This window comes from Mobula hypostoma, chromosome 18 (genome assembly GCF_963921235.1).
Source record: "Mobula hypostoma chromosome 18, sMobHyp1.1, whole genome shotgun sequence".
Classification (NCBI taxonomy): Eukaryota; Metazoa; Chordata; class Chondrichthyes; order Myliobatiformes; family Myliobatidae; genus Mobula; species Mobula hypostoma.
In genome coordinates, this window is record NC_086114.1 from 93,136 (window position 1) to 118,364 (window position 25,229).

The 25,229-nt window shown below is 42.1% G+C and overlaps 1 protein-coding gene and 1 long non-coding RNA gene across 7 annotated transcripts in view; one reads left to right on the forward strand and one right to left on the reverse strand.

Annotated features, from left to right (window-relative positions):
* The window catches only part of LOC134358260 (uncharacterized), a 192,943-nt gene that overhangs the window by 24,762 nt on the left and 142,952 nt on the right, over positions 1-25,229 (reverse strand). The gene's annotated exons all lie outside the window — the stretch shown is intronic.
* Positions 16,534-25,229, forward strand: part of LOC134358259 (tissue-type plasminogen activator-like) — a 105,334-nt gene continuing 96,638 nt past the window's right edge. Inside the window, exon 1 of one of the 6 annotated variants that reach the window (XM_063070275.1) lies at positions 16,534-16,739. The gene's annotated coding sequence lies outside the window, so the exon portion shown is untranslated. Of the gene's footprint in view, positions 16,740-23,972; positions 24,023-24,085; positions 24,104-25,229 lie in introns of those variants that run through there. The other 5 variants (XM_063070272.1, XM_063070276.1, XM_063070277.1 and 2 more) reach the window with 5 other exon arrangements.

Here is a 25,229-nt window from a genome sequence, read left to right on the forward strand (position 1 = left end):
TAAGCTCCTTTCTTGCTTCCCTATATTCCTCAATAGTCCCATCTGATCCCTGCTTCCTAAACCTCATGTATGCTGCCTTCTTCCACCTGACTAGATTTTCCACCTCACTTGTCACCCATTGTTCCTTCACCCTACCATTCTTTATCTTCCTCACCGGGATAAATTTATCCCTAACATCCTGCAAGAGATCTCTAAACATCGACCACATGTCCATCGTACATTTCCCTGCAAAATCATCATCCCAATTCACACCTGCAAGTTCTAGCCTTATAGCCTCATAATTTGCCCTTCCCCAATTCAAAACTTTCCTGCCCTCTCTGATTCTATCCTTTTCCATGATAATGCTAAAGGCCAGGGAGCGGTGGTCACTGTCCCCCAGATGCTCACCCACTGAAAGATCTGTGACCTGACCCGGTTCATTTCCTAGTACTAGATCTAGTATGGCATTCCCCCTAGTCGGCCTGTCCACATACTGTGACAGGAATCCGTTCCAGACACACTTAACATACTATGTGAAGAATGTAAGTAATGAAGACAATTCATCAGTTGTGTGTGGGAAAGGGCCAGTAGGGGAATGTGAAGAATGGAACTCTGAGAATCATAAAAAATTGTAAAGTTGGTAACACGTTATACAAACTGGCAAAGGATAATTGAGAAATACGACAAAAGTGGAGGTAGTTTAAATCTAATCTTCGTAGAGACATAACAGTAATCAGATTAGGGAAGAGCTTAGATTGCAAAACATTGATAGCAAAGATAAACAAGTTGAGGTTGGAATGCAGGCTAAATGCAGGAGAGCTTATCATAAGATAAACTGAGTAATGACAGGAAAACAAATCACCACAGCCGATTACAGAGAGCATGGAAGACATGGCAGACAGTAGATATAAACAGCAATCAAATATTACAAAGGAACCCGGGTTTTTGATGAATTATTATGAAATTGTAAAAATCTGCATGTAACTATTGTAATATGAATACTATAAATTACTGGAAGTTATTTTGGGTTAGTGGAGTATCTTTGGGCTCTCACTTGAAGTGCTCCTAGATGTATGTTGCATGGATAAAATCGATTTGTTTCAGAACATCAGCACTATTGTTTAAGGGATTTTCTTTGTCCGCTGTCCCAGTCTGAGTCCTAATTACGAGGCAACTAGACCCCATGTGGAAACCACTTAAGTGAGCGACTAGACCCCATGAGGAAACCAGATTTAGGCTGTAAGCCAAACAACCATTTCTTCAATAAACTGAACTATTTAAAATATACTGTATATAATGACCTTGAGGAAGTAAGTGAATTATGATAGTTAAATTTTCAAATGACATAGATTAAGTGGATGTTCATAGTTTATTTGTCCTAGGACTCTAAAACTAGAGGACATTGGTTTATGGCAAGAGAGGAAAAACTGAGAGGACCTGAGAATCAAGTTTGTCAAACAGAATCATAATAAGGTTTAATTTCACTGGTATATGTTGTAAAATTTGTTGTGTTGTATATACTGTATAGTGAGGTAGTTACATCCAAGGTAAAGGACACAGGAAACTGGGAGACAGTCAGGAAGGGAAAAGGGGTTAAGGAGCCAATGCACAGTATCCCTGTGGACATCCCCCTCAACAACAGGAACTGTATATTACTTTGGATACTGTCAGGGGTGGGTGGAGGAAATGACCTAACAGAGGAAAGTCACAGTAGTTGAGTCTCTGGCACTGAGTCTGCTTCTGTGACTCAGAAGGGAAGCGGGGAGAAGAGGCACGCTGTGGTGATAGAGGATACATTAATTAGGGGAATAGACAGGAGGTTCTGTGGGCAAGAACAAGATTCACAGATGGTAGGTTCCCTCCTAGGTGCCAGGGTCCAGGATGTCTCAAATCCAGTCCTCAGAATTCTTAACTGGGAGCATGAAGAGCCAGAGGTCATGGTGCATGTAGGTACCAATGACATGGGTAGAATGAGTGATGAGGTCCTGCATAAGGAGTTCAGAGAGTTCGGTGCTAAGTTAAAGGGTAGAACCTCCAGGGTTATGATCTCAGGATTGCTACCTGTGCCACTTGCTAGTGAGGTGAGAACTAGGAAGATTATACAGTTTAATAAGTGGCTAAGAAGTTGGTATAGGAAGGAGGACATAAGATTTTTGAATCATTGGGTTCAATTCCAGGGAAGGTGGGACCTGTACAGAAGAGACAGTTTACACCTAAATTGGAGTGGGACTGATATCCTTGGGAAGGCTTGTTGATAGTGTATGAGGGGGGGTGCAGTTAAAGTAAAGTTACAGGGGGATGGAAATCAGAGTTAGTGGAGAGCTTGTGAAGGCAGATGTTGGTAAGTCCTCAGACAAAGTTAGGAATCAAAAGGTTGAACATGGTGCGACTAGTGTACAGTAGTTTAGAAACATAGAAACATAGAAAATAGGTGCAGGAGTAGGCCATTCGGCCCTTCGAGCCTGCACCGCCATTTATTATGATCATGGCTGATCATCCAACTCAGAACCCAGCCTTCCCTCCATACCCCCTGACCCCTGTAGCCACAAGGGCCATATCTAACTTCCTTTTAAACATAGCTAATGAACTGGCCTCAACAGTTTGCTGTGGCAGAGAATTCCACAGATTCACCACTCTCTGTGTGAAGAAGTTTTTCCTAACCTCGGTCCTAAAAGGCTTCCCCTCTATCCTCAAACTGTGACCCCTCGTTCTAGACCTCCCCAACATCGGGAACAATCTTCCTGCATCTAGCCTGTCCAATCCCTTTAGGATCTTATACGTTTCAATCAGATCCCCCCTCAATCTTCTAAATTCCAACGAGTACAAGCCCAGTTCATCCAGTCTTTCTTCATATGAAAGACCTGCCATCCCAGGAATCAATCTGGTGAACCTTCTTTGTACTCCCTCTATGGCAAAGATGTCTTTCCTCAGATTAGGGGACCAAAACTGCACACAATACTCCAGGTGTGGTCTCACCAAGGCCTTGTACAACTGCAGTAGTACCTCCCTGCTCCTGTACTTTAATGCAAGAAATATCATAGAAAAGCCAGGTAATAGTGCTGAAGTTGAAGTAGCTAGTTCATAAGCAGAGGCATGTAATTCTAGCATGGATAAAGCAGTGGCTGATTGGCAGGGGGCAAAGAGTGGGAATAAAGGGAGCCTTTTCTGGTTGGCTGCCAGTGACTAGTGGTGTTCCTCAGGGGTCTGTGTAAGGACCGATTCTTTGTACATTATATCTCAATGATTTGGATGATGGAACTAGTGGCTTTGTTGCAAAGTTTGCAGACAATATGAAGATAGGTGGAATGGCAGGTAGTTTTGAGGAAGTAGAGACGCTACAGAAGGACTTAGACAGATTGAGAGAAAGAGCAAAGAAATGGTAGATGGAATACAGTGTCAGGAAGTGTATGGTCATGCATTTAGGTAGAAGAAATGAAAGGGTTAACTATTTTATAAATGGAGAGAAAATACCAAAACCCGAGGTGCAAAGGGACTTGGGAGTCCTTATGCAGGATTCCCTTAAGGTAAATTTGCAGGTTGAGTCTGTGGTGAGGAAGGCAAATGCAATGTTAGCATTTATTTCAAGAGGACTAAGACATAAAGACAAGGATATAATGTTGAAACTTTATAAAGCATTGGAGAGGCCTCACTTGGAGTATTGTGAGCAATTTTCAGTTCCTTATTTTAGAAAGGATGTGCTGAAACTGGAGAGGGTTGAAAGGAGGTTCACAAAAATGATTCCACAATTGAATGGCTTGTCTTATGAAGAACATTTGATGGTTTTGGGCCTGTATTCACTCGAATTCAGAACAATGAGGGGTGACCTCATTGAAATCTGTCAAATGGTGAAAGACCTTAATAGCGTGGATGTGGAGAGAATATTTCCTATGGTAGGAGAGTCTAAGATCAGATCACAGCCTCAGAATGAAGGGGCATCCTTTGGGAATAAAGATGAGGAGGAATTTATTTAGCCCGAGAATGGGAACTCTGTGGAATTCTTTGTCACAAGCAGCTGTGGAGCCAAGTCTTTGTATACATTTAAGGCAGATGTTGATAGATTGTTGGTGGATCAGGACATGAAGGGATACAGGGAGAAGGCAGGAGGCTGGGCTGAGAGGAACATTGGATGAAATGGCAGTGCAGACTCGATGGGCCAAGTGGTCTAATTCTGCTCATGTACATCATGGGCTTATAGTCTTGTCTTCTTTTACACATTGGTTGTTTGTCAATCTTTGTCTGTTTTTCGTAAATTCCATTGTATTGTTTTCCTGTAAATATCTGGAAGAAAATGAATCTCAGGGTAGCATATGGTAACATTTTCATACTTTGATAATAAATTTACTTTGAACTTCCCCATTATGTTGTGTAATAATCCTTGTTCTTTTAGCAATGAAGTGAGATAAATTGTGCAGCACTGACACATGATGCTGCTGACTTCACAAACTCTTGCAAACCCATTTATGGAGAAGTTCATACACCATCAATACTATGTAAGCCTGTAGTTATTACATAACAGCCATATTAATAAGAATTTATACATTTTTTGAAAAAAATATCATTTAAATCCATATTTGGTAAAAGGTCCAGTATGAATAGATCAGATTTTATTTATAACAGGAAATGATCATTGATGCCCAAATATAAAGAATTATTAGTAAGTTTTGCAAAATAACAGAATGATAAACACAGATGATCTCAGTGGCCTGGTTGACTAAAACAATTTATTAGCAGTAAAGAAAGTGAGTCACACATTAGTCCTGATGAAGGGTCTTGGCCCGAAACATCATCTGTTTATTCAACTCCATCAGTGCTGCCTGACCTGCTGAGTTCCTCCAGCATTTTGTGTGCACTGCTCTGTTTTAGTCATACATTCTGAACATTCTTTAACATTACTCCATTTTTAAGTCTTAAAGCAGTTAGAATGCTACAGAAAAATACATAACCATTTTTTATATTTTAAATGGGTAGTGATTCAGAAATCAGAAGTGCAAGGGGACTTGGGAGTCATTTTGCACAATTCCCTAAAGGTTAATTTGAAATTTGAGTTGGTGGTAAGGCAAATGCAATGTTAGTATAGTTTGTATTCATTTCGAGAGGACTGGAATATAGAAGCCAGGATGCAATGCTGAAGCTTCGTAAGGCATTGATCAGACTGCACCTGGGGTTTTGTGAGCAGTTTTGGGCCCTTTATATAAGAAAGGATATGTTGGCATTGGAGAGGGTCCAAGGAGGTTCACAGGGATGAACTTGACAATGAGAAAGTTAACATATGAGGAGTGTTTGTAAGCTCTGAGCCTATACTCTCTGGAGTTTAGAAGAATGAGGAGGGATATCTTAAAAAGCTACTGAAATTGAAAGGCTGAGAAAAGTGGATGTAGAGAGGATATTTCAAATAGTAAGAAAGTCTAGGACCAGAGGGCACAGCCTCAAAATATGATGTCCCTTTAGAACAGAGATGAGGAGGAATTTCTTTAGCCAGAGGGTGGTCAATCTTTGAAATTCATTTCCACAGATGGCTGTGGAGGCCATGTTATTGGTTACATTTAAAGTGGAGGTTGATAGGTTTTGGATTAATAAAGACATCAAATGTTACTGGGAGAAAGCAGGAGAATGAGTTTATGAAGGAAAATATAGTCAGCCATGAGCCAAATGGCTTAATTCTGCTCCTATGTCTTATGGTCTTCACTCGCACGTGCACAGGATGATCAGTGAGAATCTTAAATTGGTCATTATGGTGGGACAGTCTAAGACCAGGGGATACAGTCTCAGAATAGTGGAGTGTCCATTTAGAGTAGAGATGAGGAGGAATTTCTTTAGCCAAAGAGTGATGAATCTGTGGAATTCCTTACTATAGGCAGCTGTAGAGGCCAAGTCTTTATGTGTATTTCAGGCAGAAGTTGATAAGTTCTTGATTGATCAGTCCATGAAGGGATATAGGGAGAAGGCAGAAGATTGAGGCTGAGAGGAAAATTGGATCAGCCATGATGAAATGGCAGAGCAGACTCATTGGGACAAATGACCTAATTCTGCTCCTATATCTTAAGGTCTTATGGTCTTCTATTACTAATGTTAACTTTCAATATCTTGTCTCATTAGTTGATTAATGTGGATATATTTTCCCATAATATTGCAATTAAGCAACTCAAGCCATAACAAGTACAGAGGCAAAACCAACAATATCCACATGAAGTCATTAAATACACTCCTAAAAACCTGTCAACAGAGCACTTCGAATGAAAAGAGAAATTAATGACTGAGTGCCAAACTGTCAGGCTAAGACAATTGTTTTATCACTAGTGTTAATGTCCTCCAAGAGGACCATAACCTTGTCGTGGTTTGGAGGCTTGTGTGCCTCAGATCTGGAGAGCTACGTTTGCTGGAGTCAGGGCTTTCTGCTTTGGCTCTTAGTAGGGTCATCCATGCCAAACAGGTCAAAGGGTAGAGGCCAGACAAAGAATGGTCCACCAGTCCTCCAGGTTCAGGGATTCAGCTCAAGGCTAACAACCCTGACTGGTAAAACAAAATTGTTATGGAAACAGCAATGGAGAAACCTTCCACATCTGAGTACAGTATTCTTGGGTCTCCACTTGGGACTTGCATGACTGACAATAGTGAAAAACAAGAAAAACCTACTGACATGTTGAAGGAAGCCCTGAACACCACAGGAGATGGAGGAGCTTCTTTGCTGCCCTAAATGCCAGCGGTGTAATGGACAGTAAGTAAGTAAGTAATGTTAATGTACCTGCCTCAGCCAATTCTTCTGGCATTTCATTCCGTGTACTGACTATCTTCTGGGTGAAAAATGTTCCTTCTCAAGTAGCTGTTAAATTTCTCCCCTCTGATCTTAAACCTATGCCCTTTCAATTTTAGTTTCCTGAATCCTGAGAAAGATTGTGCTCATTCACCCTATTGATATTCCTCTTTAAGATTATCCCTCATTCTTCTAAGCACCAAGTGAAAGAAGTCTGCACCTGCTCAACCTCTCTCCATAACTCAGTCCTTCGTCCCAACAACATTCTTGTAAATCTCCTCACTGTCTTTACAGCTTCACGGTGACAAGAGCAGGGTGATTAAGACTGAACAAAATGTTCCAAATGTGGCCTCACCAATGATTTATACATAACATCCCAATGTTTATACTCAGTGGCCTGACTGATAAAGGCCAGCATGCCAAAGACCTTCTTCACCACCCTGTCTACATAGAACATAGAAAACCCGCAGCACAACATAGGCCTTTCAGCCCACAAAGCTGTGCCGAACATGTCCCTACCTTAGAACGACCTAGGCTTTACCCATAACCCTCTATTTTACTTAGCTCCATGTAGGAGTCTCTGAAAAGACCCCATCGTTTCTGCCTCCACCACCATTGCCAGCAGCCCAATCCACGCACCCACCACTCACTGTGTAAAAAACATACCCCTGACATCTCCTCTATACCTGCTTCCAAGCACCTTAAAGATATGCCCTCTCATGCTAGCCATTTCAACCCTGGGGAAAAGCCTCTGACTATCCACACAATCAAGGCCTCTCATTATCTTGTATACCTCTATCAGGTCACCTCTCATCCTCTGTCGCTCCAAGAAGAAAAGGCCGAGTTCACTCAACCTATTCTCATAAGGCATGCTCCCCAATCCAGGCAATATCCTTGTAAATCTCCTCTGCACCCTTTCTATGGTTTCCACATCCTTCCTGCAGTGAGGCGACCAGAATTGAGCACAGTACTCCAGGTGGGGTCTGATCAGGGTCCTATATAGCTGTAACATTACCTCTCGGCTCTTAAACTCAATCTCACGATTGATGAAGGCCAATGCACCATATGCCTTCTTAACCACAGAGTCAACCTGTGTGGCAGCTTTGAGTGTCCTAAGGACTCAAAACCCAAGATCCCTTTGATCCTCCACACTGCCAAGAGTCTTACCATTAATACTATATTCTGCCATCATATTTGACCCACCAAAATGAACCACCTCACACTTATCTGGGTTGAACTCCATCTGCCACTTCTCAGCCAAGTTTTGCATCCTATCAATGTCCCGTTGTAACCTCTGACAGCCCTCCACACTATCCACAACACCCCCAACCTTTGTGTCATCAGCAAATTTACTAACCCATCCCCCACTTCCTCATCCAGGTCATTTATAAAAATCACAAAGAGAAGGGGTCCTAGAACAGATCCCTGAAGCACACCACTGGTCACCGACCTCCATGCAGAATATGACCCGTCTACAACCACTCTTTGCCTTCTGTGGGCAAGCCAGTTCTGGATCCAAAAGCAATGTCCCCTTGGATCCCATGCCTCCTTACTTTCTCAATAAGCCTTGCATGGGGTACCTTATCAAATGCCTTGCTAAAATATATATACACTACATCTACTGCTCTACCTTCATCAATGTGTTCAGTCACATCCTCAAAAAATTCAATCAGGCTCGTAAGGCATGACCTGCCTTTGACAAAGCCATGTTGACTATTCTTAATCATATTATGCCTCTCTGAATATTCATAAATCCTGCCTCTCAGGATCTTTTCCATCAACTTACCAACCAGTGAAGTAAGACTCATTGGCCTATAATTTCCTGGGCTATCCCAACTCCCTTTCTTGAATAAGGGAACAAGATCATCAAACCTCCAATCCTCCGGAACGTCTCCCATCCTCATTGATGATGCAAAGATTATTGCCAGAGGCTCAGCAATCCTCGCTTCCCACAGTAGCCTGGGGTACATCCCATCCAGTCCAGGTGACTTATCCAACTTGATGCTTTCCAAAAGCTACAGCACATCCTCTTCCTTAATAGCTACATGCTCAAGCTTTTCAGTCCACTGCAAGTCATCCCTACAATCACCAAGATCCTTCTCCGTAGTGAATTCTGAAGCAAAGTATCCATTAAGTTTCTCTGCTATTTCTTCCAGTTCCATACACACTTTTCCACTGTCACACTTGATAGGTCCTATTCTCTCACGTCTTATCCTCTTGCTCTTCACATACTTGTAGAATGCCTTGGGGTTTTCCTTAATCCTGTCCGCCAAGGCCTTCTCATCGCCCCTTCTGGCTCTCCTAATTTCATTCTTAAACTCCTTCCTGCTAGCCTTATAATCTTCTAGCTTCACATCATTACCTAGTTTTTTGAACCTTTCATAAGCTTTTCTTTTCTTCTTGACTAGATTTACAACAGCCTTTGTACACCACGGATCTTGTACCCTACCATCCTTTCCATGTCTCATTGGAACATACCTACTCAGAACCCCACGCAAATATCCCCTGAACATTTGCCAGATTTCTTCCGTATGTTTCCCTGAGAACATCTGTTCCCAACTTATTCTTCCAAGTTCCTGCCTGATAGCCTCATATTTCCCCTTACTCTAGTTAAATGTTTCCCTAACTTGTCTGTTCCTATCTGTCTCCAATGCTATGGTAAAGGAGACAGAATTGTGATCACTATCTCCAAAATGCTCTCCCGCCGAGAGACCTGACACCTCACCAGGTTCATTTCCCAATACCAGATCATGTACAGCCTCTCCTCTTGTAGGCTTATCTACATATTATGTCAAGAAACCTTCCCGAACACACCTAACAAACTCTACCCCATCTAAACCCCTCACTCGAGGGAGATGTCAGTCAATATTTGGGAAATTAAAATCTCCCACCACAACCACCCTGTAATTATTACTCCTTTCCAGAATCTGTCTCCCTATCTGCTCCTCGATGTCCCTGTTACTATTGGGTGGTCTATAAAAAGCACCCAGTAGAGTTATTGATCCCTTCCTATTCCTAACTTCCACCCACAGAGACTCAGTAGACAACCCCTCCATGACTTCTTCCTTTTCTGCAGCCGTGACACTATCTCTGATCAATAGTGCCAAGCCCCCACCTCTTTTGCCTCTCTCCCTATCCTTTCTGAAACATCTAAAGTCTGGCACTTGAAGTAGCCATTCCTACCCCTGCACCATCCAAGTCTCTGTAATGGCCACAGCTTCACAGCTCCAAGTGCTTATTCACGCTCTAAGCTCATCTGATTTATTCATAATACTCCTCGCATTAAAATAGACACATCTCAAACCATCGGTCCAAGCGCGTCCCTTCTCTATGGCCTGCCTATCCTCCCTTTCGCACTGTCTCCAAGCTTTCTCTATTTGTGAGCCAACCTCCCTTTCCTCCGTCACTTCAGTTCATTTCCCACCCCCCAGCAATTCTAGTTTAAACTTTTCCCCAGTAGCCTTTGCGAACCTTCCTGCCAGGATATTGGTCCCTTTGGATTCAAGTGCAACCCGTCCTTTTTGTACAGGTCACACCTGCCCCAGAAGAGTCTCAATGATCCAGAAGTCTGAACCTCTGCCCTCTGCTCCAATCTCTCAGCCACGCATTTATCCTCCACCTCATTCTATTCCTATACTCACTGTCACGTGGCACAGGCAGTAATCCCGAGATTACTACCTTTGAGGTCCTGCTTCTCAACTTCTTTCCTAACTCCCTGTAGTCTGTTTTCAGGATCTCCTCCCTTTTCCTACCTATGTTGTTGGTACCAATATGTACCACAACCTCTGACTGTTCTCTTTCCCATTTCAAGATATCGTTGACACAATCAGAAACATCCTGGCACGTGCGAGGCAAACCACCATCCGCGTTTCTTCCTGCATCCACAGAATCACCTATCTGACCCCCTAACTATAGAGTCCCCTATCACTGCTACCATCCTCTTCCTTTCCCTACCCTTCTGAGCCACAGGGCCAGACTCTGTGCCAGAAGTGCGACCACTGTTGCTTCCCCCAAGTAGGCCGTTCCCCCCCCAACAGTACTCAAGCAGGAATACTTATTGTTAAGGGGGACAGTCACTGGGGTACTCTCTAGCACCTGCTTCTTTCCCTTCCCTCTCCTGACTGTTACCCACTTCTCTGTTTCCTGTGATCCCGGTGTAGCTACCTGCCTATAGCTCCTCTTGATCACTCCTCACTCTCCCTGACCAGACGAAGGTCATCGAGCTGCATCTCCAGTTCCCTAACGCGGTCTCTAAGGAGCTGCAGCTCGACACACCTGGTGCAGATGTGGTTGTCCAGGAAGCCAGAAGTCTCCAGGACCTCCCACATCTGACACCGAGCACAGAAAATAGCCCCACACACATACTGATAACCTACCCCTTATCGCCCAAGCCCCATTGAGCCAAAGCCTTCCTACTCTGTCTCCCACTACTCTGACGCCCGCCCTGTAAATCTGTCTTCCTCTTAAACTCTTCCCGCTATTCTCACTGGCCCACCTCCACGCGCTTCCGCAGTCGTGCCCCGTTCAAACTACTGAAGAAATAACCATCACCTTTTAAACTCTGCTCGCTTTTAAACTCTTCCCACTGTTCTCACTGGCCGACCTCCATGTACTTGCGCAGTCGTGCCTCGTTCAAACCGCTGAAGACGAGGTGCCACTTTACGGGAACTACTTACCATACTCCTAGGTCCCTCTGTCTACAACACTCCCAGGGCTAACATTCACTATGATTTGACTTTCCAATATGCAACACCTCATCCCAATTAAACTTCATTTGCAAGTCTTCAACCCACTAACCCAGATGATCTTCCCTCTATAAATCCTGATAACCATCTTCACTGTTGACAACCTCACCTATTTTACTGTCGTCTATATTAACCATGCCTTGAACATTGTCATTCAAAACATTAATATAGTAATGGGCCCAGAACCTACCCCTGGGAAACACAACTACAGGCCTCCAGTCCAAAACCAACTTTCTACCATCACCGTCTATTTCCTACCAGCAAGCTAATTCTATATCCTTTTATCCAGTTTTCTCTGGATCCCATGCCATTTAAATTTCCACAGCAGCCTATCAGGCGAAAGTTTATCAAAGGCCTTACTGAAGTTCCTACAGACAAGGCTTACCACCTTTTCCTCAATGATACTCCTAGTTACTTCTTCAATAAACTCAGTCAAATTCATGAGCCATGCACAAAACTATGCTGATTATCCTTAATCAAACCCATTCTTTCTAAATGTTTGTATATAACTTTTAGTAAAGTTGGTGGTACCAATTACGAGGGACGGCTCTCTAGTAGTTACAAAGCTATGAAATCTAACTAAAAACATCACAAATTACCTTTTTCTGAGGTAAATTGTGTTAAACTATCACTACAAACAGTGAAGGGACAAGTGGTGGTGAGGCAAGTTTTGGAAATGAGCCAAGATGTGTGTTACAGAATTGTTGCAGATGGTGTTCTGATGGCCATACAACTGGTTTGGGTGTGACATTGGATTGCTCTGGTCACTGAGTTGATTTGAAGAACTTGAGAGCAGTGTCGGGCTGGGTGGCGAGATCTGGTCCAGAGCGAGTTGCTGGGTGGCATGATCTAGGCCCAGAGCCTTTTGCTGCAGCCATGTGTGAGGTACAATCCACTGTTGAGACAATTTAAGCACTGGCCCAAATCGGAGGTGAAAGCCAATTTCACTTACTCTCCATGATGTTCACTCCTCTCTCCGGGGCTCTGGAGCCTTTTGCTGTTCCATTGTTTGGTCAATTTAAACGCTCACCAGAGAGACTGAAAAGGCAGAGTGTCGGGGTTCAGGACGAGAGCCAATTTCATTCAATCTCTGCTATCTCTACCAAATTTCCCTCGGGATTAATAAAGTATATCTATCTATCTATAGTCACTCCTCTCTCCATAACACTGAGGCTATGAAGACTGCCTGGCTGCTGTGCTCCATGCTCACTTATATGATGAACTGATAAGCAAGGTTTTGGCCCTACACCAAGCTGCTCTGGGGTTCAGATCTGAAAACTCAATTTTGGTTTGGAATATTGTAGTTTGCTTCAACTGTTTGTATGATTTGTGTTTTTTTCTTTCTCTTTCTCATTGGGGGTTGATGTTTTTATTTTTATACTTTTTTTCTTTAACTGGATTATTTCCAGTTTCTTGCTTTGTAGCTACCTGTGAGCAAACAAATCTCAAAGTTGTATAATTTATACATTCTTTGATAATAAATGTACTTTGAATCTTTGAATATCAATATAATCAATGAAAGACACCCCTGAACTGGGCAGACAAATACCCAATGTGCAAAGGACAACGAATTGTGCAAATACAAAAAGAAAAAGAAAGAATAATAATAGCAATGAATTTCAAGAACATGAAATGAAAAGTCCTTGAAACTGAGCCCATAAATTGTTCGAACCATTCAGTGATGAGGCGCATGAAGTTGAGTGAAGTTATCCCTTGTGGTTCAAAAGCCAGATGGTTGAGGGGGGTAATAACTGTTCCTGAACCTGGTGGTATGGGTCCTGAGTCTCCTGTGCCTCCTTCTTGATGGCAGTAGTGAAAAGGGAGCATGGCCTGGATGGTGAGGGTCCCTCATGATGGACGTTGTTTTAATGCAACAGCATTTCATGGTGATGTGGTCAGTGGTGGGTGAGCTTTACATGTAATGGACTGGGCCATATCCATTACTCTTTGTAGGTTTTTATGTTCAAGGGCATTGGTGTGATTGGTGGGATTCTAGGACAAGAGGGCATGACTTCAGGATTGAAGGACATCCATTTAGAACTGAGATAAGGAGAAATTACTTCAGTTAGAGGGTGGTAAATCTGTGGAATTTGTTGCCACGAGTGTCTGTGGAGGCCAAGTCAATGGGTGTATTTAAGACAGAGATAGATAGGTTCTTGATTAGCCAGGGAATCAAAGGATGTGGGGTGAAGGCAGGAAGAATTGGATCAGCCCATGACTGAATGGCGGAGCAGACTGAATGGGTCAAATGGCTTACTTCTGCTCCTATATCTTATGGTCTTATGGTCTTATATTTCTTCACAAACTTCTAAGAAAGTAGAGGTGCAACTGTGCTTTATTTGGGCCCAGGACAGATACTCTGAAGTTATAACGTTGAGGAATTTAAAGTTGCTGACCCTCTCCACCTCTGATCTCCCGATGAGAACTGGTTTATGAACCTCTGGTTTCCTCCTTCTGAAGTCAATAATCTGCTCAGCACACATGAAATGTTGGAGGAACTCAGCAGGCCAGGCAGCATCTATAGATAAAAGTATAGTCGACCTTTTGGGCAGAAACATTGACTGTATTTTTTTCCATAGATGCTGCCTGGCCTGCTGAGTTCCTCCAGCATTTTGTGCGTGTTGCTCGGATTTCCAGCATCTGCTGATTTTCTCTTGTCTGTGATTCAATCATCTGCTGCTTGGTCTTGCTGACATATAGTAAGTGATTGTTGTTGTGGCACCACTTAACCAGAGTTTTAATCTCCCTCCTATCTGCTGATTTGTCACACCTTTGATTTAGCCTACAACAGTGGTGTCATCAGCAAAGTTACATATGGCATTCTAGCTGTGCTTAGTTTCACAGTCATGACTTCCCTTCAGCAGCCTAAATGAGAAGTTCATGGTTTCCCATAGAAGAGAATTGCTGCTGTACAGATTCCAGCGACCACAAAATCATGTCAGCAGGCATTGAGGTCTAGACAAGCAGGAAATGAAAGGCAAAGGATGCAGTAGGGATGGCTGAATCACATCTGAAGCACAGGGATCTGGAAGGGACAGTGGCGTCTGCTCAGGCAGGGCTGGGTAGCTTCCCTTCAATCTGCTTTGACAGGGCCCAGAGCAGGGACAGATGCAAGGTGGTCCAGAAAGAGGTGTGAGCAGCTATTGAGAAATGCATACCACCAGGATGGTAGGAATGGGGCAGCAGGGATCTTGGACAAGATGGGAGGGTGAAACCCTGTCAACCATTGAGCACATCTACATGAAGTGCTGTTGTAGGAAGATACCATCCATCATCAGAGATCTCACTACCCAGTTCATGCTCTCTTCTTGCCACTGCCATCAGGTAGAGGTACAAGTGCCTCAGGACTCATGCCATGAGGTTCAAGAACAGTTAATACCCTTCAACCATCAGGCTCTTGAATAAAAGGGAATAACTACAGTCACTTGCCCTACTATTGAAACGTTCCCACAACTAATTATCTCACTTTAAGGGCTCTTTATCTCATTATTTATGTTCTCATTACTTATTGCTATTAATTTATATTTGCATTTGCACAGTTTGTTGTCTTCTGCATTCTGGTTGATCTTTCATTGATCTGTTATTTATTTATATACACATATTCTTTCTCTCTCTCTCTCCTTTTTCTCCCTCTGTCCCTCTCACTATATCCCTTGCCCATCCTCTGGGTTTTTTCCCCTCTCCCACTTTTCCTTCTCCCTGGGCTTCCTGTCCCATGATCCTCTCATATCCCTTTTGCCAATCACCTGTCCAGCTCTTGGCTCCATCCCTCCCCCTCCCACTTTCAAATCTCTTACTAGCTCTTCCTTCAGTTAGTCCTGACGAAGGGTCTCCGCCCGAAACGTCAACTGTACCTCTTCCTAGAGATGCTGCCTGGCCTGCTGCGTTCACCAGCAACTTTGGTGTGTGTTGCTTGTATTTCCAGCATCTGCAGAATTCCTCGTGTTTACGATATTAAACCTGATTCTGATTTTCAGTAAGTCTACAATCAAGAAGAGGCAGGAGCAAGGTAATAGACAGAATGGGACAGAGGGGTTGAAGTTCGTCTATTTTCATACAAGGAGTATTAAGAATAAGGGGGGTGTTGAATTTAGATCATGGATCAATAAAGGACGTGATATCGTGGCGGTTACAGAAAACGGTTGAGAGAGTGACAGGACTTGATATTTTAGAAAAGATGGAGGGGTAGGTAAAAAGGGGGAGAACATGCATTACTGATAAGGAGCGATACAGTATCAGAGTTGTACTCAGAGGGGACATAATGGAGGACACATTCTTGGTTCTTGATCCTCCAAAATATTCCGCATGGAATTTAAACTGGAGGTGGCGGAGGGTGGGCTTAAGAAGGAGATTTCTGAAGAAGAAAAGCTGCCTTAAATTTAATTGGGTTTGGTTGTGTGACTGTGTTAGGATTAAGATTACTCCATACTTTAATTGTGCCGGGGAAAAAATGAATTGCTGTACACATCTGACTTGTTAGTTAGTATTTCAAATTGAGATGAGTGTCCTCGTCTGCTCCTAATAGGTTTGGGTTTGATGTGGGATTGGTAGTCTATGTCGAGTTGACCATTTAACATTTTGTAAAAACAAGTCAGGCGGTGTGCTTCACGTCTATCTTGGAGAGAGTTCCACTTTAATGAACTTAAAAGTTGAGTAACACTCGCTTCTCTCTCATAGGTATTCGTGACAAATCGGGCTGCCTGTCTTTGGACTCGCTTGATGGAAGTAGTGTTTTTGTTTGTGTATGGGTCCCATGCAGCCACTGCATATTCCAAATGTGGCCGAACAATGGTGAGGTACAACTTCTCCTTAATACGTTCGCTGTCTATATGGGTACCTGCACATTGAGCAATAGGTACATAAGCAAACTAAAAACAAGAGGGTTAGCAAGGTGAGTGACTTCAACTTCTACAGTATAGACTGGGAGCTTTGTCTTTAAATTGTGTACTTTCTTCCATGAAAGTCTCGGCAAGCATTTCTCGTTCCACAACGACAGAAAAGAGTCATGAGGCTAGAACTATTCTTTGTTGTAACGAGATCTTAGTAACTTGGTTTTTACCATATAGGTGACTTTCAGGGTATGGGATGAACGTGATGAAGAATCAGACCGATACCCTCCTCCGCAGTTCTCCGAGCTCAGATAATCAGAAAAAATCGCTTCCACATTTCCGGCACGAACCTTTAAAACGTACAGAGGAGGCATCAGCGCTCAATACTGCGCGGAGAGCGACGAGTTTGTTCCACTGCAGCTCTGCTCAAATACAGTACGTATATAAATGTTACTTCGTTATTGAAATGCTATGGTTCATGCTTAATATTCGCGTGATGTTCGATTTTTGATCCAGTAACATTATTACTATACATCTGAAAATGGACGTTTGTTTTTTTTTCCCCCATTACCTACGAATTCAATTAAGGGAACTAGCATTTAGCTTCTCCGTTGTCAGCTGCTGGGAGAACGGCAAACGATGCTCTGTGTCTAGTCTGCTGTTGCTTCTGAAATTTTCAGTATATAAAGTTGTATGGTGGATTTAACGAGTCATACTTGTATGATACGTGAAACAGCCACCCGATAAATAAAGTCAATACTTTCAAATAAACAATATAAGGAATAAGTCACAGTATAAAACAATTCTAAAAAATAGAGGATCTGATCATTTTAATTTGAACTTTGCCCTGCAGTTCATTAACTCCTAACATTTACCTGTTTGTTCGACGGCATTCTCTCACTTTTTTAAAATTAGCGTTGCTAGAGAATTTACAGAACTCGACAGAAAGCTGTGAAGCAGAACCTCCACGGTAGTAATTTCTGGATTGCTGCCAGTGAGGGTAGAAACAGGATGATCTGGCAAATTAATGCGTGGCTGAGAAGCTGATGCGGCGCTTCGGGTCCTTGGACCATTGGGACTTCTTCTGGGGGAGGTATAACCTGTTCAAAAGTGACGGGTTGCACCTGAACCTGAGGAAGACCAAAGTTCTCACGGGGAGGTTTGTTAGAGCTGTTGGGGAGGGTTTAAACTAATTTGGCAGGGGGTAGGAACCGGAATGAAAGGACTCAGGATAAAGGATCGTTAAAAAGCAAAGATAGCATACAGTCAGACTGTCAGGAAAGGCAAGCAGATGATAAGACATAATTGCAGCTAGCAGGGTGAGTATCAGTGCATTAGGGATGTTGAGTCAAAAAGGGTAGCAAATACAATACTCAAAGTGTAATATCTCAATGCACAAAGTATAAGAAATAAGGTGGATGATCTTGTTGCACTATTACAGATTGCCAGGTACGATGTTGTGACCATCACTGAATCGTGGCTGAAGGCTGGTTGTAGTTGGGAGGGGAATGTCCAAGGTTACACGTTGCATCAGAGGGAGAGGAAGGTCGGCAGAGGGCTGGCTTGGCTCTACTGGTAAAGAATGACATCAAATCAGTAGAAAGATATGACATAGGATTGGAGAAGTTGTATCCTTGTGGATTGAGTTAAGAAACTGCAAGAATAAATGGACCCTGATGGCAGCTATATACAGACCTCCCAGCAGTAGCCGGGATGTGGATCACAAATTACAATGAGAAATAGAAAAGGCATGTCAAAAGGACAATGTTATGAAAGTCATGGGAGATTTCAACATGCAGGATAATTGGGAAAATCAGGTTGGAAATGGATCTCAAGAGGGTGAGTTTGTTGAATGCCTATGAAATGACCTTCTTGAGCAATTTGTTGTTGAGCCTACTAGAGGATCAGCTATACTGGATTGGGTGTTATGTAATGAACTGGAGGTGACTAGGGAGCTTAAGGTAAAAGAACCCTTAGGATACAGTGATCACAATATGATTGAGTTCAACTTGAGATTTGGAGAGTCTTCCTGCTGGCTGTGGATGGAATAACAGCATTTTGTAGTTGCTCCTAGTTTACTTTACTTGTCTTACTTTCCAACCTGATTTAAAACCTTACTTTTGAACGTGATATTGTTCTACCAAGGCTACCATGACTACAAGAACTGCTAAAGGTACTAAAAAAGAAGATCCTTCTATTTCTACATCTTTGGATTCTATTATTGAGTTGCTGCAAAAACACAGAAAAGTAGCATCTGAGGAATTTCAGCAATTCAGAAAAGAATCCTTCAAAGAGTTTCAACAACTCGGCTCTGAAATTAAACAATTAAGGACAAACCTGGATTCTATTCAAAAAAAACCTTCACTGAGCATGATAAACGAATAAAAGAGAATGAAGAAATCCTGTCGATTCTGAATGAGAAAATGGATGACCTGCAAAAGTGTTATGAAAAACAATCCAACGTTAACGAAGAACTAAGACAGAAGATTACTGATTTAGAAAACAGGAGCAGAAGGAATAACGTACGAATTCTTGGTCTCGAAGAGTTAACTGAAGGTGATCATCCTACGTAATTTTTTGCAAATTTTCTGGTTCAGTTATTCCCTGATATTTTAAAATCGACACCAATGATCGACTGAGCGCACAGAGTACCTGGGAGTACCAGAGTACCTAGGATGTTTGGAAGCAAACCTCGTTCAGTAATAATCTGTTTTCATGAATTTCAAACAAAGGACGTGAAACCCGTCGGAAAGGTATGATCGATTATGATGGTAAGAAGATTAGAACTGTTGAAGATTTCTCGGCAAAGATCATGAGAGAGCGTGCTAAGTTTAAAAGCATCATGTCAGAGCTGTACAACAAGAATTTTAAACCATCTCTATGGTGTCCGGCGCAGCTCAGAATTACACTGCAAGATGGATCGAAGGAATGGTTCCATTCGAGTGTCCAGGCCCAGAAATTTTTAGAGTCAGTAAATTGACTGTTTATTATTTGTTACATGAATAACTGTGTATTTTACCTTTGGTAAACCTTGTACTTAACTCTTTTTTTTAACTTTTTAAGGCTTTATTTTGAGAATAAGACTTCAATGTGCTAATACTTTGTGTGCTAAGTTTAAAAGCGTCATGCTAGAGCTGTTCAACAAAAATTTACTTGAATAACTGTGTATTTTTACTCCAGTGAACCTTGTAGTCAACTCTCTTTTTGAACCCTTTAAGATTTTACTTTGAGAATAAGACTTTAATGAGTTAATACTCTGTGTGTTCATATTATTTTATATTATACTTATTTCTCTAGAGTTCTTGATATCAGAATTAACTATTTCTTTACTATCTGTTGTTTTGACTAGGTTGGAATACCACTAACCTTGAAATTAATTTGGAGCTAAACCAGCAGGATTTTTGGGGGGGATATTGTTTTTAGTTGTAGGTGTTGACTTCCTTTGGTCGACTTTCTCTCTTTGGGAGGGGGAAGGGTGTTTGGATTTTTTTCCCTGGAAGCTGTTTTGGATTCTTAGTCAAACCTGTTGCTTGGTTACCTTATCTCATAGGTCATTGTTTAGTTTTATTAATCATCTCAAGGATTATCCTTTTACTGTCTGGGTAGCCTCCAGCCCCTTGGTATGAACACCTCATATACCGTCTGGGTAGTCTCCAGCCCCTTGGTGTGAACATTGAATTCTCCAACTTCCGGTAATTCCCTCCCCCTCCCTTCCCCTATCCCAGTTTCACTCTGCCCCCTTCCCCAGCTGCCTACTACCTCCTTATAGTTCCGCCTCCTTCTTCTACTCATTGTGCTTCCCCCTATTCCTTCTTCACCTTCTTGGCCAGCTTACCTTTATATTTCACCTTTTTCCCCTTATATTTGTTTTAGTTTTTTTGTGTTGATCTTTAAAAGCTTCCCAGTCCTCTATCTTCACACTAAATTTTCCCATGTTTTCTCTTTTACACCATAAGACATAGGAGCAGAATTAGACCATATAGCCCATTGATTCTGCTCCACCATTCAAACATGGCTGATCCTAGATCCCACTCAACCCCATACACCTGCCTTCTTGCCATATCCTTTGATACGCTGACCAACCAGGAACCTATCAACTTCCGCTTTAAATATATTCACAGACTTGGCCTCCACTGCAGTCTGTGACAGAGTATTCCACAGATTCACTACTTTTTGACTTAAAAAATTCCTCCTTACATCAGTTCTAAAAAGTTACCCCTCAATTCTGAGGCTGTGTCCTCTAGTTCTGGATATCCCCACCTCAGGAAACATTCTCTCCATATCCACCTTATCTAGTCCTTTCAACATTCGGTAGGTTTCAATGACATCCCCCCACATTCTTCTAAATGCCAGTGAGTACTGGCCCAAAACTGCCAAACACTCCCCATATGTTAACCCCCTTCATTCCTGAAATCATCCTCGTGAACCTCCTCTGGACTCTCTCCGATAACAACACATCCTTTAGAAAACCTACAGCATAATACAGGCCCTTTGGTCCACAAAACTGTGCCAAACATGTCCTTACCTTAGAAATCACCTAGGGTTACCCATAGCCCTCTATTTTTCTAAGCTCCATGTACCTACCTAGGAGTCTCTTGAAAGATCCCAACATATCCGCCTCCACCACCTCACCAGCAGCCCAATCCACGCACTCACCACTCTCTGCATAAAAAGTGTACCCCTGAACTGTTGACAATACTCCAAGTGCAGCCTGTCTTATAGGCATCCATTAGTCTCGTGAGATCATGGATTTGCACCTTGGAAGGTTTCCAGGGCACAGGCCTGGGCAAGGTTGTATGGAAGACTGGCAGTTGCCCATGCCGCAAGTCTCCCCTCTCCACGCCACCGATGTTGTCCAAGGGAAGGACACTAGGGCCAATACAACTTGGCAGCAGTGTTGTCGCAGAGCAATGTGTGGTTAAGTGACTTGCTCAAGGACACAACACGTTGCCTCAACTGAGGCTCGAACTAGCGACCTTCAGATCACGAGACCGACATCTTAACAACTTGGCCACGTGCCAACACAGCAGGCTGTCTAGCATTTTATAAAGCCTTTGCAGTACTTCTTACTTTTATATTCTATTCCCCTTGAAATAAATGCCAACATTGCACTTGACTTCTTTACCACAGGCCTGTAAAATAACTTTCTGGGAGTCTTGCAAGAGGACTCCTAATTCCCTCTGCACCTCTGATGTTTGAACCTTCTCTCCATTTAGATAATAATCTGCACTTATCCCAACTGAATGCTCTTCATATAGACCAATTTCATTACTCAGTGTTGATACTAAAATCCTTTCTGGCTCATAGGAATGAAAATATCTAACCTTCCATTATCTCTGAGGATCAGACTGGATTTATTAAAAACCGACATTCCCATTTTAATATACACTGTGTATTAAATGTTATTTACTCTCCTTCTCATGAGATATCGGAATGTGGGATATCCTTAGATGCTGAGAAGGCCTTCGATCTGGTTGAATGGAATTATTTATTTAAAACCTTATTAAAATTTAATTTTGGACCAGATTTTATTCAATGGATGAAATTACTTTATCTATCTCTTTCTGCTCGGGTTCTTACTAATTTTCAAAATTCCAAACCATTTAAACTTCACCACGGAACTAGACAGGGTTGTCCGTTGAGTCTTTTCCTCTTTGATTTAGCTTTAGAACCCCGAGCCATTGCTTTTCGAGAATCTAATGATATCTGTGGTATTTTAAGGAGAGGTATTACTCACAAAATCTCGCTTTACGCTGATGATATATTGCTTTTTATCTCTAATGTTGAGACCTCATTACCTTGCATACTTGCTTTACTCTCCCGTTTTAGTCAGTTTCGGGATATAAATTGTACCTACATAAGAGTGAATTATTTCCTTTAAATAATTTGTTATCAATTAATACTAATCTCCCTTTCAAAACTATAAGGAATCAATTTACTTATTTGGGTGTAACGGTCACTAAGAATTACAAACACCTGTTTGAAGAAAACTTTCTTACTTTATTGAACCATGTAAAAAAGGATATCATTAAATTGGTCACCTCTTTCAATATCGTTGATTGGATGAATTAATTCTATTAAAATGAATATTCTGGGGGGTCATGTGGAGTCTTGGTATGGAGTAGACGTGTGTCCCAGGAGCTGCGCCTACCTTCACCTTTTGCCTCACCCAGATAGCAGTTAATTCTTATTTTTTAAGTGACTGAAGTGAGCTGTAACGGGCTGAACAAAATGACAAAGTCAGGTAAAGCAAAGAAACAAAAAGAGGGCGCAGGAGAAGAAGATTCTGGCGAGGGCTCCTCAAAGCTAAAGGGCCCAGGAGAAGCTAAAGCCAATGCTGCTAGGACCCGTTGAAGAAGTCCTTGTGGCAGTAAACAGTCTGTACAGTTTGGTAGATGGGAGACATGCAGAGCATAATAAGTCAATCATGAACCCAACAGCGGCTCTAACAGAAGTCAGTAAGCGTGTTTCTTTAATGGAGGATGCCGCCAAATCGTATGAGAGACGAATCGAAGAATTGGAGAGGTGGCTTGAAAGCCTAATATCCCAAAACACACAGCTACAAGCTAAGGTGGATGACCTTGAAGCTCCATCTCGCCGTCAAAACATTCACATTATCGGGGTTGAGGAGAAAGCCGAAAACAATAAGCCGACGGAATTTGTAGCCACGTTGCTTCCAAAGTTACTGGGGGAAGAACATTTCCACCAGCCGATTGAAGTGGACCGTGCCCACCGGAGCCTAGCACCTGCTAAAAATGGCAGGCCAAGAGGCTACACCACTACCAGGTTAAAGAGCTGATGCTACGGTTGTCCAGGGAGAGAGATCCGCTGCTGTATGACAGGCGTCCGGTGTTCATTTACCGGATTTAACCTCGGCTACCATGAGGAAACATCAGGATTTTCAGCACATTAAAGAGAAATGCAAAGCCAGGAAAATTAGGTGTGGATTCTGGTATCCGGCGAGGTTTGTGGTTACAGTTAACAACAGCACCAGTACATTCAGCACTGCAGCCGTAGCGGAGGAGTTCCTTAGCCGAGAAATTAAAGATTGGCATTCGGACACCATATCAACCTAAAAACGGATTAACGCTGGGTTACTGGATTCGTCGTTAATCAATAGGGGCTTCATCTGGAGACTTCGTTATGTTCAGCGCATGAGGAACTGAAAAATAAGCTCACACTCAGATGTGGGTGAGGACTGATTGTTATTGTTTATTTTTACATTTCATAGTGTATTTGTGAAGCGGTATTTCTCCCGTGTTTAGTGAGTAGAGGGTAGTTATCTCGCTATTCTGGGCCATGTGTTGGCTCTTGGATATAGCTTTGACTCTAGGTTAGGGGCATGGAAGTACTACTCCTGGTGTGTTTTCATTTTTGGGAGGGTTTTTTGTGTTTCTCAAGGGATTTTACAGCACATCTATTTGTTCTTACAGTTTGTGTTATACCACAACCATGCAGCATATTTTTTTTGTTAAGCAGCAGATATGATATCTAATTCGCATATGCACAGCATTGGTGAGACTAAACTTGTCAGCTGGAATGTACGGGGGATGAATAGTCCACTGAAGAGAGGGAAGGTATATGCACATCTTCGTACACTCAAAGCTGATATTTGTTTTTTTTTCAAGAAACGCACATTAAGAAAACAGCAGCGAAAGTGCTTTCTCCCTCCTGGGCATCTCAGGTCTACCAGTCGAATTTTAGTACTAAAACTAGAGGTATTGAAATCCTAATTTTAAAAAACCATACCGTTTATTCACACACAAACTATCGCTGACCAGAGGGGCAGATATGTAATAGTAAGTGGAATATTAAATTCTATACCATTGACACTAGTGAATGTGTACAGGCCCAACTTTGATGATCCAATTTTTTTTCAGAACCTCTTTAAGGCCATACCTAATCTGTCTGACTCTAACATAATTGTAGGTGGACACTTTAATTACATCTTAAACTCCCTGCTAGATAGACAACATCCCCAAGTTTGTTCACTTAAAAATAGTGTAACACTTAATAATCCCATGCAATCGTATAACATAGTGGATATTTGGAGGCTTCTTAATCCCACGAAGAAGGATTTTTCATATTTCTCCGCAGTACATAAATCCTACTCTAGGATTGATTATTTTCTGTTAGATTCGAAATTGGTCTCATCAGTAGTCGGTTGCACTTAACATAATATACTTATATGGGATCATACTCCTGTCTCCCTTATACTCAAAAGAGGTGAATATAGTTGGCAGTTAAATAATGCTTTGCTAAAGGATGAGGATTTTTGCTCTTATCTTTCAGATAAGATAGATCTGCATTTAAGCACCAATGATGTGGGCAGTGTTGATGATTCCACTCTTTGGGAGGCCATGAAGGCAGTTATTAGAGGTTGCATAATAGCATATGAGACAGCGAAAAAAAATAAGATTCAAGAAAAGGTTAACTGAAATAGATGATCAGTTGGTAAATCTGGAAGCTTCTTACAAAATAAACCAGGAAGCAGAATTACTTAATAAAATTACTGCCTTACGGTATGAGTATAATTCTATAATGTCCAAGAGTGTTTCAAAACTACTGACACAAGTCAGACAGAGGTATTTTAAGCTTGGTGAAAAGCCCCATAAGTTATTAGCCCGTCAGTTAAGACAGATGCAGGCCTCCAGGGCCATACATCGTATAAAGGCGAAAGGTGGCTTTTTATTGACGGACCCGGAAAAAATTAATAAGTGTTTTGCGGAGTTCTATGCTAACGTTTACCAATCACAAGGCGGTCCAGACGTTGAAGCTATGGAAGCATTTTTGTTTAAATGGAAAGATGTTTTTCCTCCTACTCATGCTCAATGGTTATACGACATTATGTCATGCTTAGATTTAGAGAAGATTCGTTGTTCAATTTCTGAATCTCGTCAAGAATTTCAAACATTGTGGTGGCCT